The sequence below is a fragment of the Camelus ferus genome, chromosome 31 (genome assembly GCF_009834535.1).
Source record: "Camelus ferus isolate YT-003-E chromosome 31, BCGSAC_Cfer_1.0, whole genome shotgun sequence".
NCBI classification, from domain to species: Eukaryota; Metazoa; Chordata; class Mammalia; order Artiodactyla; family Camelidae; genus Camelus; species Camelus ferus.
This window is the reverse complement of record NC_045726.1, coordinates 18,164,200-18,184,574: the sequence shown is the minus strand read 5'-3', so window position 1 is coordinate 18,184,574 and position 20,375 is coordinate 18,164,200. Positions and strand designations below refer to the sequence as shown.

The window sequence follows — 20,375 nt, the reverse complement described above, 5'->3', positions numbered from 1 at the left end:
CTCGGCGGCGTGGAGGGCAGCGACAGGGCGGCCAGAGCGGGACCTGAACGGAGCTTTCTGCCCAGAAAGAGACGTCATCAGGAGGCGGGGCACCCAGGTTCCAGCTGACAAGCACCTGCACCACGCCCAGGTCAGGAACCAGAGCGTTTCGTGGAAAGAGGGTGCCAAGCATCAGCCCCAGAGACTCCGAGGGAGTCGCTCAGGCCTAACCATGGGGCCAGAGGCGACCACGAGGAAGGTGCAGTCCCAGTGAGGCCACAGGCCAGCGGGCGTGGGGCTCAGCGCGCACAAGGCCAGAGCTGCACTCCCAGCCCCATCAGGACGCAAGGAGCACCGCCTTCCTCCAGGCCAGAGCCGGGCTCCACGCACGGCCTCTGCAGGTGAGCCACAAGCCCCGCCTGCCTGGTCAGGGAGCAGTCACCCCGTGGGTGGACATCCTTGTGCACCCCAAGTGAGCGCACGTACCTAGCCTACAAGCCATCACAGGGGCGAGGCGCTGGGGGATGCTGACCAGGACGGTTAACTTTATGCATCACCTCGGCTGGGCCACGGTGCCCAGGTACCTGGTCAAGCTGCTCCAGAGGCTTCCATGAAGGCGTTTTTTGAATGTATTGCTACTGAACTCAGCAGCCCTTGACTAAAGCAGGTTACCTCGCTGCTGTGAGTGGGCTCCGTCCAGCTGGCTGCAGGTCTCCGCAGGAAACACACTGATCTCTCCCGAGAAAGGGGAGTTCTACCTCCAGGTGGCCTGAGCCCCCAGCTTCTGGCCTGGCCTGCAGATTTCAGACTTGCCAGCCTCCCTAATTACGTGAGCCGGTTCCTTAAAATACACTTCTCTTTCTCTCTTTCTACACACCCCCCCCCCCCGGTCAGTTCTGTTTCTCTACAGAACCCTGACTGATACAATCAGGGGCACAGCTTCCCAGATGCCACCTGCCTGGGCCACCCCAGCTCCAGAGCAGAACCTTGCTGCGGAGAAAAGGCCCTGCGAGTACAGAGCGCCCCCCAGAGGGCCCCATGAAAAGGCCGCGTGTGCACACAGGTCAAGGACCCACCAGCTAGCATCCTGTTGGGGTGAAAACTGCTCCCAGGAAGACGTGCTGCGTTACGTATGACGCTGTGACGAGTTCTCACCTGTACACGTGACCATTCTAGGTAAACGAGAGGCGTGGGGGGGAGTCGGGGAATCAGTTTTATCATTTGGCTGAAAATACAATGAGGATGATGAACAGAAAACTGGTCCCATCAGCCTCCTCCTGCGCAGAGACTCCTAAATCCACGAGCGCCTTTTGGAATGCAGGCCTCCCGCTCTGCTGTGCACTATTTTCATGCACACACATGCACACATGCACACGCACAGCCAACCACAGTCACCACCAGTTCCTTTTCTGGGCCCCGTCATTCACAGGGGCCACGGGACGTCCCAGAGGCGGGCGGCCAGCCTGGCACAGCCAAAGCCGGCCCCAGAGTGAGGGACACGGAAAGCTCCGACCCCTCCGGACACCCCTGTCCCCGAGACAAGCCACAGAAGCAGGTGACGGTCCCGCTGATCTCCAGTCAGAGTTCTTCACGTCTATGAAAAACTTACAGATGAAATGCTTTCAAACAGGCTTTCCTTTCTCACAATGCTCTGAAATGAAAGAAATGCTCCAACTCAGTAACATGAGTAAAAGAGCAATTCAACCGCTATTAAAATGGGTGAAGACCAAGGGCAGGTGCTTCAGCGGAAAATGCAAACAACCAACAAGCCGAAACAGGTGATGGGGCCAGAGACCCAGGGACCACCCCCACGTTCCCGATCGTGCTGGTGGGGATTAAACACAGCAGCCTGCTCGGGCAGAGGGGCAGGAGGGGCTCCTGTGAGCTCGCGGGCCCAGCACTGCCCCGGCAGACAGCCCGGCCACCCCGGTCAAAAGTACACACACATACACCCTGTGACTCAAATATCTCAGTTCTAAGGCTTCTTCCCATAAAACATACTCATGGGGGTGCACCAGGGAAAATGGCACGGAGGTGGCAGCCTGGGGGGACACCCACACTCCCACCACGGGGCGAAACACAGGGCATGTGGCCCACAGGGGCTCGTGCACGGCTTCAGGGCACGACCCGGAGCCCGCGTGTCGATGCCACACGCTGAGTGAAAAAACGCAAGTCGCAAAACCCTCCAGGGTGTGACCACGTCTTTGGGAAGCCACCTCTACGTGAACGCGCCCTGTGCATCTGCACACACGTGCGTGTGCCGACGGCGCAGGGAAGCTGGCGGTGAGTGGCGTGCACCCTGGGCACGGGGAGCCAGCTTCTACCTCCGCCTTCTTTCTTCATTTTCAAAACAATAAAAATGCTATTAAAATAAAGGAAAAGTTAGTCAGCATATCTGACTTCCTGTTCACACTCAAGATTCAACGGGTATTTTTTGTAGAAACACTACTTAAAAGAAAAGGTCCCACCGGCCGAGATAAAACTCACATAAAAAGATAGAAGGCCCTTTCCTGTTTCCCCTCTGAGTCAACGCAAGATTATTTCGCCGAGCAGCAAGTTTCCACCACGCTCTCATTTCTATAACTTCCCACGATGGCAGAAGGCGGCCACGGTTTCCACTTTCCTGCTGATAAAGCCGCACCGAACTGCATCCTGGGGAAGGTGAGCGCCTGCCAGTGCCTGTCCCCACCCCACCAGGGCCACCCACCTCCTGCCAGCCCCACAGGGCACTTCCACTGCCTTCCTGTGCATTTCGGGAGGCTGCAAAAAACGTACACCCAGAGCCTGTGGGTGTGACATTATTTGGAGAAAGGGTCTTTGCAGATGTATTTAAGACCACGGAGTTAGGATGGGATCATCTTGGGTCCCCTGGGTGGGCCCGAAATCCACCAACAAAGGTCCTTATAAGAACTACACAGAGGATGGGGGAGGGTGTAGCTCAGTGGTGGCTACGTGCCTGCGTAGTGTGCACGACGTCCTGGGTTCAATCCCCAGTACTTCCATTACAAAACAAACAAAGAAATAAATAAACCTAGTCCCCAACGCCCACCCCCTAAAAAAAGAGAGACATGGAGAGACACAGGGAAGAAGGCCACGTGAAGACAGGGGCACAGGCTTGTGACGTGGCCACAAGCCAGGGGACACCTGGAGCCAAGAGAAGCTGCAAGAGGCAGGAAGGGTCCCACCCTGAGAATGCAGAATGTGACACACACACACGCACACACATATGTGCACATAAATACACACGCAAGCAAAAGGAGATACTGCTCAGCCACAGAAAAGAATGACAGCCTGACGTGTGCAGCAACGAGGATGACCCTGGGGTATTACGCTCCGCACAGTCAGACGGAAAGGCAAAGCTGGGGGAATTCGCTTACGTGCGGAACCTGAAAAGCCTTGCCAATGAACGTATACATGCAAAGCAGGAACACAGACTCACAGACACAGGAGAGACGCCAGCGGTCACCGAAAGGGAGCGGGAAGGCGGGGGGGGGGGCACGGTTACCAAAAGGGAGCGGGGGGGGGGCAAATGAGGGGCACAGGGTTAAGAAGCACAAACTACCATGTGTCAAACAGATGAGCAACAGGACACATCGCACAGCAGGGAATCACAGCCACTATCTCACAGGAGCTTCTGAGGGCGTCTAGTCTGTAAAAATGCTGAGTGACTGTAATAAAAAAAAAAAACGTGGAGCTGTCTGTCTATAACCTCAAGAGCCCCCTCCCCAGCGTGGAGGGGAACTTGGAGCTTCAGGAGCACGGCCCTGCTCACACCTGGACGGCGGGCTCACGGGCTCCGGAACTGGGAGCACAAACCTCTCTCGTCCCAGGCACCCGCTTCGTCACGGCGCCCCAGGAAGCACACGTGCACAGCGCGGTTCTGTGGGGGGCGAGCCTGTCTCCTTCAGGGCTGGTTTGCCGAGAAGGCAGAAGGCCCCCGGCCACACAGACAAAACGTGCTGGATGAAACTCCGGGAAAGTACCTTTATCACCCACTGTGGTTCCCACTCTGCCCCCCAACCCGAGTCCTGGGCTGCCCCCACCCCCCGCCGGGCCCTGCCCTCTCCCTGGGGAGCCCCATTTCTGTTCCAGCCACCGCAGCAATGTAACAAGCCAGCCTGGACTTGGGGGCCCAGGACACTCCCCCCACGTTCATGGATCTGTGGGCAGGAGTCCCGATGGGCCCAGCAGGGACACTTGTCTCTGCTCCAACGTCTGAGGCTCCAGCTGGGGTCCGACAGCCAAGGGCTTGCCATCACATGAAGGCGGCTCCTGTCACACACCAGGGCCCTGGCAGGGAGGGCGCAGAGACCGGGACTGCCCACTCCAGTCCCCGTGCTACGTGGCCTTCGGTGGGGGCCGGGGGGTTGGGCTTCCTCACAACACGGGAGGGACATCGACCGACCCCCGACTTGGCATCTCAGGGCTGCAAGATCTAAACAGTCACGAGGCCACCCTGACCCACAGGGAAGGCAGACACCGCACCTCAGCGGCAGCAACGCTGGGTTTACAGCCACGTGCTTTTCTTAACCTGCCGCAGCTTTCCTCCCCGCTCCGCTCCGGCTGCTGCCTGCCATCCCTGAGTTCCGACTCGGAGTTCCTGACTTGGAGACCTCAAGCCCGTCTTTGCTGGTCGACCCTCACCCTCGAGGTTCCCCCTGTGGTGGCACGCACCCCCGTCAGCACACCCACGCACCGTCGTCCAGCTGGAAGCACCGCATCCTGCCCGCTCTCCGCCCACCGCTGCACACACAGTGCCTGGGACGCACCGGACACGTCACCCGTCACTGAAGGAGGGACAGGGCACGATGCAGTGAGACAAAACCGTGCAGCAGAGGGACCACAGCGTTACAGAGACCAGGGAGGTTTCCACCCAGCCTTACTGGGCCCACCACTGGGGCGAGGCAGAGGGCAGGAAGGAGCGGGGTGCAGCTGGCCAGACCCCAAGGGACAGGTCAGCAGCAGGGGTGGAGGAGGCCCAGGGCCCTTCCCAGAGGCTTGGAGTGGGTGGGAGACAGGGGTGCCAGCGAGCGAGGTCTGAGACCTGGACTCTGGAATCCAAGCTACAGATGGAGGCAAGCTGTCTGCCCTGGGAAGGGGAGCCGTAAACAGTCGAGGACCCCGGTGTCCCACATGGAGAATAAAGGGTCAAGAATGTTCACAGGCCACATTCACAATGGTCCAAGCCGGAAACCAAGCCCACAGCACAGCAGACACATGAGCTGCGGTGCACGCCCCCGAAGGGATGCTGGGGAGCGGGGAAGAGGAGAGAGCCCCGGGCGTGTGCAGGGCCTGATGCCACACGTGGGAACTGAGTACCTCCCTGGGTGAGTGGCAGGATCCTGTGCACGCCAAGCCACACCCAGCCAGAGCACAACTGTGCTGCAGTCAGTGAGGACACGGTGCCCTCAGGGAAAAACGCAGTGCCCTGGAGGGGGGGGGAGCGCGGTGCCCTGGGGTGGGGACCGTGGTGCCCTGGGGGAGGAGCGCCAAAAGGCCCGGGGGCCGCAGGCCAGTGGTGTTCCAGGTGCCACATGGTTGGGCTCCATTCGTGAGCAAAGCAAGGTCCTGTGTGCATCACTGTAAAGTCTGCAAACATCTCACCAGAGACAGAAGGAGGAAGCGGGAGGATGAAGCAGAAGCAGGGGCAGGCCAGCTTTACTGCTGCTGCTGCCGCTTTGCTGGTGACCGTCCCTTGAATTTCAAAACAGAAGAGAGGCCACACCAAGCTGGGGGAGGGGACCCACGGACAAGCAGTCAGCGGTGGGTGGCCATGGGAAGAGGGCAGCCAGGAGCCCTGGTGGCCTCTCCCAGGTGGGACTGGACCCCAACAAGGTCTCCCCGACTCCGGCACTCGGGGCGCGCACCGCTATCCACCAGCTGCTCCGGCGTCGGGCTGCTCTCCTGGAGAGAAGGCGCCCAGGACAGGAGGGCCAGCCCAGGGGCACACGCGGGTCACTCTGCCAGGCAGAAGATGGCCACGACACCACAGCTCACATTTCCTTCCACGAGACCCGTCCCCTCCAGCTCTGAGCAGGCAGGCATCGCGCTGCCAGTGTGCCAGGAAGAAGCACAGCCAAGCCTGCAGGGCCTTCCCAGCAGTCCCCTCCAGCTCCCGGCTCCGGCCCCTGGGGCTGCACCCCAGACACTCTCGGGTTCTCAGCCGGGGGTCCAACAGCCGCTGCCACGCTTAGGGAAACCACTCCGGGCAGCAGAAGCCACGCCACTGCTCCCCGAGCCCCCGGCCGGCGGCTGGGGAGGCTGGCACCTGGTGGCGTTAGTGGCAGGGGCCGTGTTTGGAGAAGTGTCTTCCGTCTGTAAGGGCTGCAACAGAAATGCCAGAAAAGGCCTGGAAACAGTCCCGGCACAAAAGCTCTGAGCAGAAGCCTGGGGCTCGGGAGAGAGCTGGCGCACACGCGCCGCCGCCTCTCCGAGGAAGGGGGAGCGTGTGTGTTCGGGGTCTCGCTGGCTTTTGAAGCTGGCGGCGACCCCTCCTGCTCGCTGTCAGCGATGCTCTCTTCCCAGGGCAGGAAGCCCGCGCCCAGGGGCAGAGCCATCCCTGCAGGCCAGGGGGCCTGCATCTCCCCAGGGGCCCGCTCTGCAGGCCTTCGGCACTGGGCATCGATTTTCAAAACCGTGTCCCCACCCTTCCCCGGTTTGCCAGAGAAAGCCAAGCCCTGCTCCCTTGGTGGTCCTGTCCGTCAAGCGGGAGGGGATGTAAACATAACGGGGGTGGCCCTGCTTCCAGGGAGGCCCGAGGGATCCCACATGCGAAACCCAAGCCGCAACCTCCGGTTTCAAAGACCCGCCAGGGCTCCCCTTCCGCGGCTTGGGGGCCCTGATCTGACCCAGTTTCCTGGCCCCACAGGCGGCCCCCGCGTAGGCAGCCCCCCGGCCGAGGTGGGGGCCGGCTGGCCCACAGCACGGCCCCTCGGCTCCAGGTGCCAACCGGCCGCGCTCAGTCCTGGGTCCAGAGACACAGGGTGAGGGCACCACGGCCAGGCGCCAACGGGAGGAATAAAACGACACCAGGCAGCCTGCACACGCCGCTCAGCGCCTGAATGCTCACGCGTCCAGGCGGTCACACGTAGGGCCAGGCGACAAAGCAGGTTGAGGATTGTTTGATCTGGGGGTGCCGACAGCTTTAAACAAGATGCAGCTGAACACAGCATCACAATGCACCCCATGTGGCCTCTGAGTGCTGTGCTGAGGGAAACCTGGGTTTCAGCGGTGTGTCCCTGTGAGCGCGTGCACGTGCGTGTGCGTGTGCGTGCACGCGGGCCCACGTGCACACGCACACTCATGCCTCACGGTACAAAACGCACACCTTGCTGGGAGACAGCCTCAGGGCTCCCCTATCAGTCAGGCTCCCCGACTGCTGTGAAGTTTTCATATTCTCCTAATATGTTTTTCAGCAGCATCAGACAAGCCTGAAACTGCTCTGAAGCTTGGCTTTTAAACGGGAAGCAATTCCACGTGCATCCCAGGGCGAAGTCCGCCAAGATGGGCTATCTCGCTGGTCATCCCCCCACCACAACCCCCGCCAGGAACCGCTGCTCTCACCCCGTCTGCGAGAGGCCAGCGGGGCTGTTCTGCATCCCTCGGCATGCTCTGCGCTCAAAAGGCCAACGCGCTGGACTCCCAGCTGCTTTGAAACAAGGCAGGTACAACGCGGCTAAGAAAAGCGTGTCCGCCTCGCAAGGCAGACGACGTGCGTCTGCGCCTGATCTGAAGTTGTGTTTTTCCATTCTCCTTTGGACTTCTCCTCCATGATTTCCACGACAAGTGACACCGCAGAAAAACGGAGACACGCAGACAAGCACCGAGGACAAGACAGACGAGACAAAAGCCCCATCGTTCGGGAGCCGAGGGGGCACCGTCCTGGGCGCTGTCCACCAACGCCCTGGGCAAACCACCATACGCGCAGCTGTAGGAGGGGCTCGTAGCACTTGGTGTGACACGTTGGTCCCCCATCAAATTAGTCTTATTTTACACCATTATTTTTAGAGACTGGCCGGCCTGTGTCCCCTCACCTCTGACCATCTGTCAGTGGCTTTCAGCTGGCATCCGAGTTTTCTGTTTATCAGACCAGGAAACACCCTTTCTAATAAACGTTTCTTTGCATCCACGATTCTTCAGGACAGATTTCTAGACGTTGTGCTGCAATGGCTGAGGGTACAGATACCTTTAACATTCTTGAAAAGCCTCGACCAGTGGTCACCCACCCCGCTCCGGTGTGTGCGTTAGATGCAGTGTTTGGGAAACCCACCTTCCTGCAGCCGTCAGGCTTCAAGTCACGCTCCCGGGCTCACATCTTGGGCCCCAGCACCTCTTGGCTGAGTGACGCTGTGAATGAATTTCCTGCTCTGTCTGTTCTCAGTGTCCTCACCTGTAAAAGACAGCAGAACTGTCCCGATCGGATGGGGCTGTGGCCAGGACTCCATGGGACAGGTGTGGAAGGCATTCGGTGGGACATTGCCAGTGAGGTCACCATGACACCGCCATGTCACTCTTTCCCATAACGGCCTCCCCGTCTCCATCCCAGCCTTTCCGATGCACATAGATCAGAGGTGCCAGTCGCCCCTAAGCACAGCCCTGATCGCACTCGTTACCGCGCAAACACTTGCACAATTAGGCAGAATGAAGAAAGCCAGACTTGAAGGCTGCACACTGTATGATTCCACTTGTAAAATGTCCTGGAAAAATCTGTACGGACAGAAAACAGATCCGTGGGTGCCGAGGGTGGGGTGGGTGGGGGAAGGACCTGACTCTAGACGGACAGGAGGAAATGTGCCGAGTTCTGGAAACCTTCCACATCTTGATCTGCTGGTGGTTACACGGCTGTTTCCAAACTCGAAGAACAGGACATTAAACAGGGCGAATTTTGCTGAACACAAACCCTGCCTCAGTAAATCTCGTTTAAAAATAAACAACAACCCAGCAGAGAAGGAAGTCCAAGCCGGGGGGCCAGGCGTCCCAGGCCTTGTCACCTGGCCAGCTGCCTTCCTTCCCGTTTCTCGCTCACTCCCAGGTCTGGCATTTACTGAACACCCTCCACACCTACAGGCCGAACCACGGCCCACACCAAACCCAAAGCCCCCTCCGAGGCCGGTGTTCCCCAGACACACCCCGCGTTCCGACTCCAGGCCGCGCACCCTCCTCCGCCTGCCCGGACCACCAGTGAGTGAAGATTGTCCCTCCTTCCTCTGCCTCAAAGGCTCTCAGCTCTGGCTGCCCGAGAACCACCTGAGCAACTGTCAGAGTCACGGATCCACACCCTCCCTCCCACGCCAAGAGATCCCGACGTAACGAGGCGGGTGGGGGGACAGACACTGGGGTTTGGTTTTGCTTCATTTTTTTTTAAAGAACCCTAGGCTCAGAAATGAAAGAGGGGACACCACCCAAGTCCAGAGACGTTAAAGGATAATCAAGGGATATTACACTCGACTCGACGCCAACGACTGACGGCTCAGATGAAACGGGCAGATTCCTTGAGACACGCAAATCACCGGGACTGACGCAGGAAGAAACAGAAAGTCTTGGTAATCCCATGTCAATAAACTGAATTCATAAAGAAAAGCTCCGCCAGAAAGTAAATCCAAGATCACTTCACCAATAAACGCCGTCCAGTGTTTCAGGCAGAAACAGTATCAATCCCACACAGATGCTTAAAATAACAACAAATCAAGAGGGAACACTTCCCAAGTCATGTGTGGGGCCCGCGTTACCTGGATACAGACACCAGGCAGACGTATTACCAGGGTCCACTCTCTCACGACACAGTTACAAATATCCTTAACGAAATCGTAGCAGACTGAATTCAGCAATACACACAAAAAAGGAACACATCATGAGCACTGGGGGTTGTGCCAGGAATGCAAGGCAATTTCACATTCAAAAATTAATCAAAAAAAGGAGAAAAACCATATGATCATCTCAACAGACACAGAAAACGCGTAAGACAAAATTCAACATCCATTCATGATAAAAAAAAAAAAACCCAAAAAACTCTGCAAACTTGAAAACTTCCTCAACTTCAAAAAAAGGCGTCTCCGTCAAAGGGTCCCCTAACATCATATTTAACGAAAAGACATTGCGTTCTTTTTGCTAAGACTGGGAACAGGTGAGGATGTCCACTGCCACCTCTTCTGTTAAACGCTGCCCTCAACACCCTAGACAATGGAACAAAAGGAAAAAAGAAAGAAAAGGCATTTGAATTGGAAAGACAGGAGTAAAATGGTCCCTTGTTGTAACTGTCAGTATTATCTTTGTGCAAAATCTTAAATGACTATAAAGAAGCTACTCAAACAAATAAGTCAATTTAGAAAGGGCACAGGATAAACAAACAATACAAAAAAAATCAATTGTACTTCCAAACAGCAGCAATAAACAATTGGAAAATAAAACCTTTAAGAATCCATTTATAACATTCAAAACTACAAAACACATAATAAACACGATACAACGCGTGTGAGACCTACACCGACGGCCACAAAGCCCTGCCGGGAGGAATGCAGGAGGGCGAACACAGATGGATGGACAGTCCTCAACCACAGGCTGAGACTCAGCATCGCGACAGCGTCAGCACTCCCCACGCTGACCCGAGGAGTGAATGCAATCGCAGGCAAGGCCCAAGCGGGCTTTTCCGCAGAACCTGGCAAGTGGATTTTAAATTTATACAGAAATGCAAAGGATCCAGACTAGACAATACAAGTTTGAAAATGAAGCACGCTTGTCAAGCTCACAACCAGACTTCAGGAATCACGATAAAGCAAGAGTCACGAGGACAGCGTGGTTTTAGGGTGGATGGTGAACAAGCCGTAACGGACCAGAACTGAGTCCCGAGGCAAAGCCGCACAGAGAGTCTCAATTCCTTTTCAGACAGGATGCCAATAATTCAATGGAGGAAGATCCTTCCTTTGACAGCTGATTCTGGAACAACTGGATATCCACACTCCAAACAATGTACCTCAATTGTTAGCTTTCTTCCAGTTACAAAGTAACTTGAAATGCGTAAGAGACATAAAAGCTTAAAATCATAATGTTTCCCAAAGTAAACATAGAAGAAAAATCTTTATAACTATGAGCTAGGCAAAGATTTCTCACACAGGACACAAAAAGCACAATCTACTAAAAACAATACAACTGGACTTAACACTAAAAATGTCTGCCCTTTGAGAGACACCACTCATAAAACAAAAAGGTGAGCTGCAGACCGAGAGAAAACGTTTGTAATACAAATATCTGACCAAGAACTTGAATCCAGAACACGTAAAGAGCTCTCAGAACTCAGATACGAGGCAAACAGCCCAATCGAAAAGTCGGCAGAGGATGCAAATAAAAACTTAAAAGAATACATACAAACGCAGAAGACACTCAGCCGGAGCATCTATGTCCCGGCAAGACAACACCCAGCAGCTAAAATTAAAAAGACTGATGACAGCAAGTGTTGGCAGGGATGTGAAATAACTGGGCTCCCACGTTAGCAGCAGGGATGTAACACGATACAGCCGCTTTGGAAAACAGTTTACCAGTTTCTTATAAAGTTAAAGATACACTTACCACACAACCCCACAATTCCAAGTAGTTACGAGAGAAATGGAAACGTGTCCACGCTCAGATTTGCATACATATGAACGGAGCCTTTTTATAGTGGTAAATACACAGAGCATAACATTTACCATCTTAACCATTTCAAAGGGTCCAATTCAGTGACACCGAGCACGTCTGTGATGTCGGGCAGTCATCACCGCTCTCTAGCGTCAGAACTTCGTCAACGCCCCAGAAGGAAACCCCACGTACATTAAGCACTCTCCCTTCCCTCAGCCCTGGCAACCTCTAATCTGCTTTGTCTCTGGGGTTGCCTGTTCTGGACATTTCACATAAATGGAGTCGCACAATATGTGCACTTCACTGTCCACCTGCACTTAGCAGGATGTTTCCAAGGGCCATCCAGGCTGCAGTGCGGGTCAGTATTCACTCCTTTTTTGGCTAAGTTATATTCCGTCGTCTGGAGGGACCCCGGCTGTTTACTCACTCATCCACTGATGGGCTTTTGGGCTGCTTCCCAAATTGTGAGCAGTGCTGCTAGGGACGGCCGTGGATCAGCTTTTGTTTGATTATCTGCTTTCAATTCTCTTGGGTGTCTATCTATCCAGGAGTGAATTGCCAGGTCGTATGACAACTCCCTACTTAACTTTATGAAGAATCTCTAAACTGTTTTCCAAAGCCGCTGCCCCATTTCACACTCCAGAGCAACATACGAAAGCTGCAGTTTTTCCACATGCTCACCAACATTTTCCATTTTTTTTGACAGAAGCCGGTCTGGCGGGCGGGAAGTGGCAGCTCAGTGTGGTTGGGATGCGCGCTCCCCTGGTGACTAACGGTGCTGAGCGCCCTTCCACGTGCTTATTTGTCATCCGTCTACCAGGTACGTGCACTCACGCTCTACCTGGTTGTTCTTCCTCCTGGGCTGAGTTGCAGCTCACAGCACTTTTCTTCCCAATAACCTCGAACAGGAAGTAATTTGAACACCCGCCAACAGGTGAATGGGTCAACAAACCACAGCACAGCCCCTCGACGAAACAGGACTCAGCAATAAGCAATGTGAAGTACTGACACACGACGCCACCCGGGAGTCTCGGGAACACTGTGCCAAGGGGAACAAGCCGGACGCAGAGTCCACAACGCGTGCCTCCGCCCTGGACTCTGAAGACACAGACCTCATCTACAACCATCGACTCTCGGCAGATCACTGGTGGCCAGGGTGGAGGGCTGAGAGCATCACCCCTGGACACCCTCGGCCGTGCTCAGAGGCTCTGCTGTCGCAAGCTTCCATGGCGGGGGGAGGGGACAGCTCAAGTGGCAGAGCGCACACTTAGCACGCACGAGGTCCTGGGTTCAATCCCCAGCACGCCCTCTAAAAGTAAATAAAAATAAAACCTAATCACCTCCCCCCTCCAAAAATATTAAAAAAAAAAAAAAAAGGTAAGCTTCCATAACCACTCTGATGTCCCAGCCCCTCTCCCTTGTCTGGGGACCACAGGGCCAAGCAGAGGGGGTGCACTTTACAGGTCAATGGAAGCTTTTGGGGGAACAGCTGGCCTCCCGTCTGCCCCCACCCCTTGCCCCGACTAAGGACTCCAGCAAGTGCCACCCCCAATGTCTTCATCACTCCCTTGTACTCCATCCTTCCCTGCAGACAGAAGCCTGACGTGCGAGCCTTCTCTCAGCCTCTCATGCCCACCAGCCCCTCCCCCATTTAGCCCCCTCTTCACAGCAGAATTCTCAAAATAGTGGCCACTCTTGCTGTGCTGAGCTCCCCCTCTCCCCCCTCGCAAACTCCAGGCCCACCACACCCCCAGCACCTCCCATCGGGACACCAGTGACCCCCGTGTTGCCAAGGTTAATGTCCAAGGTCAGCTCCCAGTCCTCACCTCACTGGACCCCACGGCCAGGCAGCCCTTCCCCCCCACGCACGTCCTGCCCATGGCCCAGCTGCCCCAGGCACCCCTGGCTTTCTCCGGCCCTGATGGACCTCATTCTTGGTCCCTTGACCTTGGACCTCTCCTCTCTTCCATCCATCCGGCTCCCCCGACATCTCGTGCTGACTCACAGCTTTAAAAATACCACCTGTGTGCCAGCAGCAGCCAGGCCGCTCCCACAAGCCCCAGCCCCGCTCGCCTGGCCAGCCCCTCGCCACCTCCACCGGGACAGCAGTGGAGCTCACGGTGCTGCCTGGAGAGCCAGCCGTCCTCCCGAATGCCCCACAGCCACTCTGCCCGCCGGCAGCCATCGGGGGGTGCTGCTGACTCCCTCCCTTGGGTTGCCTGTGCCAAGGGTCTCGGGGTCACCCCGGACTCCTCCACTGCTCCAACCATCCCATCGGCTCCATCGTCACAACCCACCCAGAACCCAGCCAGAGCCCACCACCTGCGTGAGGCCACTCCCCTCTCTCACCACACCCAGCCTCCGGCCCAGCTAAAGTGTGCCTGGACGTCCCCCTGGGGCACCTCCTCCATCAGCCCACCAGCCACCTGATTTCAAACCTCAAACACCCCCAAACCATTGGCTCCCTTGAGCACCTGGACCCACACTTTCTTTCTCCACAGCATTATGGCCCTGACACATGACCTATTCTGATTTACTTCCTCTCCTCGGCCTTCCATCACCTGCTGCTTGACTGTAAGTGCCAAGTTGGCAGGACCTTCTGTCTCTCGGTTTCTTGCTGTAAGTGGAGCTCAAGAAACACTTGCTAGGGGGAAGCAGTGAGACTCCAAACAGCGGACAAATTGCAAGTTGAAAGGGGCCTTAAAGGTATCCAACTCCTGTGAGAGGAATGTCTTTGACCACCCAGCAGTAATGTTCTCTTAATTAAGAAATATCCCCCTGCCCCGCTCAAAAATTGTATAGGACCGACACAACCAGATTTTGTAATGTATGGACTGAATTCAATAAACCAACTGTAAGAAGACATTCTGGAGACAACGGGGGAAAACCAAACACTTTAAGAAATAATGCTAAGTAATTATTACTACTTTCCTTAGGAGCAATAATGGATCTGCTGCCACGTTAAGTCTAAGTCTTTACGTAGGAGGATCAGCGCTGAAATTTACAGGTGAAATAACATGCGGTCTGGGATTGGCTTAAATGCTCCAAAAACCAAGAGGAACAGGTGAAAAAAGAATGGCGAAATGCTGACAGTAGTTGGAGCTGGGTGATGGGTACGGGGAGGGGGCGGGTAATTTTTACCACTTTCTTGACTTGTGCATGTGTTTGAAATTTTCCATAATTAAATTTTTTTAAAGGGTATCCAATTCCTTCACCTCAAGAAAGATGACCTGATCTGGGGGAGGGGTCAGCTCGGTGGTAGAGCGCGTGTTTAGCACGCATGAGGTCCTGGGTTCAATCCCCAGCACCTCCGTTAAAAAAACATATACGTAAGTAAATACATAAATCTGATTACCCCCCCACCAAAGAAATGATGGGATGATGGGACCTGGCCGACAAAGGACATGGGCCTGCTGTGTTCCCGAGGTGCCTGGACGGCACAGCTGTACTCGGGCCTCTGGGTTCTGTGCCTGGGGTGCACGGAACGTGTCTGATCTGAATGGAAAACCGGCCAAGTGCTCACGGCGCGTTCTGCTGGCAGGCGGCTCACGGGCAGGCAGAGAAGACCCCAGGCCCAGAGAAGAGCCACCTGGCTGCTGGCCTGGCCGTGCCCTCCCACAGCCACGGAGAACTCCAGTCAGCAAGAGCTACAAGCAAAACTCCCGGAGCGGGGTCCAGCTGAGGTCTTGGTTCAGGGCAGGCCGCGGGGTGGGGCGGGGGACAGAGCATCCTTGCAAACAAAATCAAAACACGCACCAGAGCCAAAAACACCCAAGTGCTAGATCAAAGAAGGTTATATTCTCGTGCTCAGGCAACTCGAATTTCTTGCAACAGGACAGAAAAACAGAAAACAAAAAACAAAACCCTAGGATTCCAGGCAACATGCGCCTTCTCACTTCGTGGACTTAGCACTTTTATGTCTGCTCGCTGGTGAAGATTAAAGCCACGTAGCACACCTTCTACTAAATGAGGAAGCAGCACTGCTGAGAACCAGCGGCAGCCCACCCTGGCCGGTCGTCCAGCCGGCAGGGGAACCGCCCCGAGGGCCCTGGACCGCCTCTGCTTTGCTTTCTGGGCCAGGTTCCACGGGAGGGGATGTGCTTCTCCACTGAGACCAGGGCCGTGGTGGGTCTGAGCTGAGCGCCTTCCCCACCCACCGCCCCCGCCCCCGCCCCGCCCCGCCCCGCCCAGGACGGTGCCTCCGCGTCCCGCCCCCGTCGAGGGGCGCTGTCGCTGCTTCCTTTCCAGGGTTTGGGTCTTGTTTCCTCCGTCGCCGAGGTCAGCATATCAATGGCTTTTTCTCACGGCCCCCAGGGCACGAGTTCAGAGCATCAGTGACCATCGATTCACCGAGTGCCTCATTTAAGCCACGTGGTCTGTTATTCCGCTGGGTGGGAACCTGAATTTCTACAAATAGAGTCCATTTAGAATCGATTTAAATTTAGACTTGGAAATTTAATATTTAAAATAGGATATTCTATTCCCTAATGGGGACCCCTTCCGAAAAATTATTTTGATAATTGCAAAAACAATCCCATTGTAAAGGAAACAAGCCACACAGAAGTACATGCTGGGGTGGGGAAGGTACAGGTTCCACTTCCTCCTCCCTCCTCCAGCACACAAGCCCACACCCCCTCCCACACACACCGTCCCTCCCACCCCTGTCGCTAACTGGACAGTCACTTCTGCGCGGAGCTGTGTCCCAAGCCTGGAGCAGTGCCTACTCCACTCATCCACGGTGGGCACCCCATAATTATCTGCTCAATAAACACCGTGGGTCCTTCCAGGTGCTTCCACACCTCACCACTACACCTGCAGCAAATGGGCTAATCCCACACATTCTACACGAAGGAGCAGTGTTTTCAGTGAGTATAGGGGCACTTCTTTTAAAGGCTCAACTATTTCATGAAGTGAAAGATCCTATAGCATGTTTTTGGGGGGAAATGCGATTCTTAGATTATTAACTTCTCATGATAAAGAATTTCAAAAATACACAGAAGTAGACAGAACAGAGTAACGGACCCTCTGGTACCCTCACCCGGAGCCAGCAACCCCCCATCCACAGACAATCCTGTCCGCTCCACACCCCAACCACCTCCCGCCCGTGCTAATCTGAAACGGATCTCAAATGCTGTATCATTTCCTCTGCAAACACCCCAGTGCCTATCGCTAGAAGGTAAAGGTGGTTTTAACAGAAGCACAATGTTGTTATTACAGGATATAACTACTCTCTAAATTCATCATCCACTCAACAAATGTCCAAGTGTCTCACAAACACCTTAATTTTTGAAAGGAGTGATTCTCGGGCCAAACGCTGATTGACTGCATTTTGTTCAGAGCCTGCAATCTTGGGGTGCTACTCAAAAGCGATCAGGGGGACGGCATGCAGTCTTCACTTTCATGGACAGCATCTGAGGTTTTAGACCCAGTAAGGGACTCTGTCCCACTGGAGGATCACATCTGGAGCTGCTGTCACGCCAGGCCCACGTACAGCAGAGCCAGGCGCACATCCGTGCACTCAGGAAGGGTCATGGAGCTGGACAGGGAGCCACTCCAAGGAACTGGGATGAGCCAGTCTGCTTATCTCAATGATCACCTTAACAGGCGTGCTGTAAAGGACCGCCACCCCAGCTCCAGGCGGGGCCCACGCGCACGCTGTCTCCACTTGGCCGAGTCAGAAGATACTTTCTCCTGATAAGTCTGCACTTCCCCACATCTCCTCTCGACAGCAGGCAGGCCGACAGGGCCTGCCTGACGGGTCTCACTCTCGGGGGACACCCCAAGACGCCCCCAGACGGCCACGGGGCCCAGGGGTGCAGGCAGAGCTGCACCTGCTGAGCCCCGGGCACTCCCAGGACCGAGGGTGAGGACCTCCCACCCCTGCCACTTCTCCTTCTTGGCCACCTTCCTTCCATCTCGCCTCTGGGATGGAGAAATGTCTGGAAAGAAATCACTGCCCCCCGCCAGAAACTAGACAGACATCTTTCTCCCAGCAGCTCCCTCAGCTGCCAAACGGATGGCAGATTCATTTGTACATTTTCACATGGCCAGCTCCACCCCACCCTGCAGGCCTGGATGGTTAACTGGTCACTGCTGCCACTCCAGACAGAGCCTGGGGGCAGGGGATGGGGGGGCGCAGGGGCACTGGGAGCCACTTCCTACCACATCTCCTTCCCAGAAGTTTTAACTGAACAAATTCATAGCATGAAGAGGAAAATCGCTGTTAATTATGGAACAATCAGGAAGCCAATTCAGTCCTAACCCAGGGACACTGGGGACGCATGGTGGTTGGGGGCGGGGGGGGGGGGACGACGTGGGTCCCAACTGCCAACCCAGGAGCTCTGGTCCCAGGCTCACCACACAAGACACGGGGTCCAGTGGAGGCTTCTGGCCACCCTCCCGGCCCCACCCATCCCTCCCCCACCAGCAGTAAAGGAACCCAGAGGGAAGGGTGGGAGGCCAGGGCCTGTCCATGCTCAGTGTGGAAGAGGCAGGCTCCGTCTACAAGCACAGAGGATTGATGAGAAAACCATTGATCTTTGCAATGCATTATTGATTTTGCTATGTGCTGGCACCAGCGGATGGTCCTCCCCCCCCCACTCAGAGCCAGACATCAGCGTGCACTCCCGAGCCTGGCCTAGACATCCCCGACTGGTGTGGGGAAAGCGGATGAGATGAAATCCGCCTTGTATAACCCACACGGAACAGATCGCAAGTAAATGATGTCATTAAGGTCAGCTCCCAGCCCCCCAGACCCACTGGGCGGCTGTGCAGGATGGGCCTGCACCCCACTCCTCAGCCCGGGTGGGTGTGCCACCTGCCAGGACCCTGAGGAAGGCTGCCTGAGCCCCGCCCCTCCCCACCCTCGTTACCAGTGGAGGGGTTCTCTGCAAGCCTGCACTTTCCAGCAACCACAGGGAGCCGGTTCCACTCCCGTGGCAGCTCGTGGTCCTGGAACACAGTGCATGAGTGGACCCGGGCAGAGCTGCATCTCATGCCAGCAATTCGGTTTTATTTCTTTATTTGGTTTACCTGCTGGTTGCACTACAAACGTTGTTTTTTTAAACTTCTGAAGATCTGGCCTCTTCGGGCCACAGAATGGCCCCAGTGTGTCCCTCACCGTCCCCTCATTTCTCCTGCGGGTTTTACTCCTGGTAAGACCCGGTACCCAGAGTACTCAGAGCAGGCCTGCTTTATTCTTGCAGACGATGTGCACAGACACCAGTGGCTCAAGGGACAATCGGGGCATTATCCCTGCCAGAATCCCGGGCCCAGAGCTGGCCGAGGCAGTCTGTTTCTGGGACACAGTAAGCATTCCCAAAGAACAGCGCCCAGGCGGCCAGAAGGCAGGCCCCAGGCCTGGGGCAGATATAAGATGACAGGCCACGGATGTCACTTCACCTCTTGAAAAGGAAACTTCCGCTCCGTTGTGCCTGGTGGACTTGAACAGACTCACAAGGAGGGGGTGCCCGGGGGGAGGGCAGCCCCTTGGCCACAGTCCCCAGGTCCTGGATGTGCTTAACACAAGGGGAGGTTTCCAAGTCAGAACCAGAACAACTTCACATGGCTGACGCCCCCAGAGAGCAGGGCCCAGCTACGGACAACAGGCCGCACTGTCGGTGAACTGCCCGCCTATACGGACCCCCACGCACCCAACCTCCCAACACGAAATCAAATAAACGAAGAGGACCACCGCGACCCAAGTCCCCTCTCCACGCTGGCACTGGCGACACCGCAGCGGATTCGGCCTCCTGCAGCTCGCCAGGCGGCTGCAACAGGTGCAGCCCCGAGCTCAGGCTGCTGACGCTCCGTGTCTGCTCTGGAACCCCGCAGCCAGAGCCCTAGAGGAAGCCGAGGCCTGCAGCGCTCACCGCCGGCCCGACCTGCCCCACCTGTCTGAGCGCGCGGCTCCGGGTCCAGCCCCCGGGGGCCGCGGCCTCCGCGACAGAAACAGAAGCCGTGGCGCCGGCGCGGGGCCTGAGTGGCCGGAGTGGGGCGGGGGCCGGGCGGGCAGGAGCCGCGGGCCTGGCCGAACGCGCCGCCCCCGCTCCCGGGCCACGCGCCCGGGGCCCCCCGGCGCCGCCGCGCCACCTGCGCGCCGGGGCCGGGAGGGCGCCGCGGAGGGGAGGGGTCCTGGGGGGCCAGGGAGGGGCTCCGCGAGGGGTCCGGGGAGGAGCCAGGGAGCTCCGGGAAGGGGACTCCCGGAGGGGCCGGGGGTCCCGGCAGGGGTCGGGGCGCCGGGCGGGGGCTCCGGAGCCGGGGCCGGGGAGGGCGCCGCCGACCCCGCGCACCTGTCCGGCCCGCTTCCCCACCTCCTCCCGCCGGCCCTTACCTGGCGCGGTGCGTCCCGGCGGCGCGGCCCCAGCGGCGCCCGGCCAGGCGAGCGCGGTCGCAGGAATGGCGGCGGCGGCGGCGGCGGCGGAGGCCCGGCTCGGAGGGGCGGCGCGGCCCGGCGGCGCGGGGATGCTGCGGCGCGCGAGGGCGCGGAGGCCGGCGCGGGAGGGAGGGCGCGGGGCGGCGCGCAGGCCCCTCCCCCGCTCCCCTCCTCCCCTTCCCGCCTCCTCCCTCCGCCCTCGGCCTCTCCCCGCCCTCCGCCTACTCCGTGCCCGGCTCCCCGCCCTCCTCTCTCCCCCACCCTCTCCGCCCCGCCCCTTGGCCCTCCCCTTTCTTCACCTTCCTCCACTCCTGCCCTCCCCCCCCCCCCCCCCCCGGCCCTGCCGCCTCCCACCGCACCTCCCTCCGCACCTCCCTCCCACCTCCGCAGTTCCCCTCCGTGCTCCTCCTTC

At 57.0% G+C, this 20,375-nt stretch overlaps 1 protein-coding gene across 9 annotated transcripts in view; it reads right to left on the bottom strand.

The window, feature by feature from the left end:
• Positions 1-19,979, bottom strand: part of SEMA4D (semaphorin 4D) — a 109,508-nt gene extending 89,529 nt beyond the window's left edge. For 4 of the 9 annotated variants that reach the window (XR_004316316.1, XM_032470783.1, XM_032470775.1 and 1 more), the window contains exons 1-2: positions 19,922-19,939; positions 8,249-8,368 (exon numbers count right to left, since the gene is read on the bottom strand). The gene's annotated coding sequence lies outside the window, so the exon portion shown is untranslated. Of the gene's footprint in view, positions 1-8,248; positions 8,369-19,921 lie in introns of all 9 variants that reach the window. The other 5 variants (XR_004316315.1, XM_032470781.1, XM_032470782.1 and 2 more) reach the window with 3 other exon arrangements.
• Between the last annotated feature and the right edge of the window lie 396 nt (positions 19,980-20,375).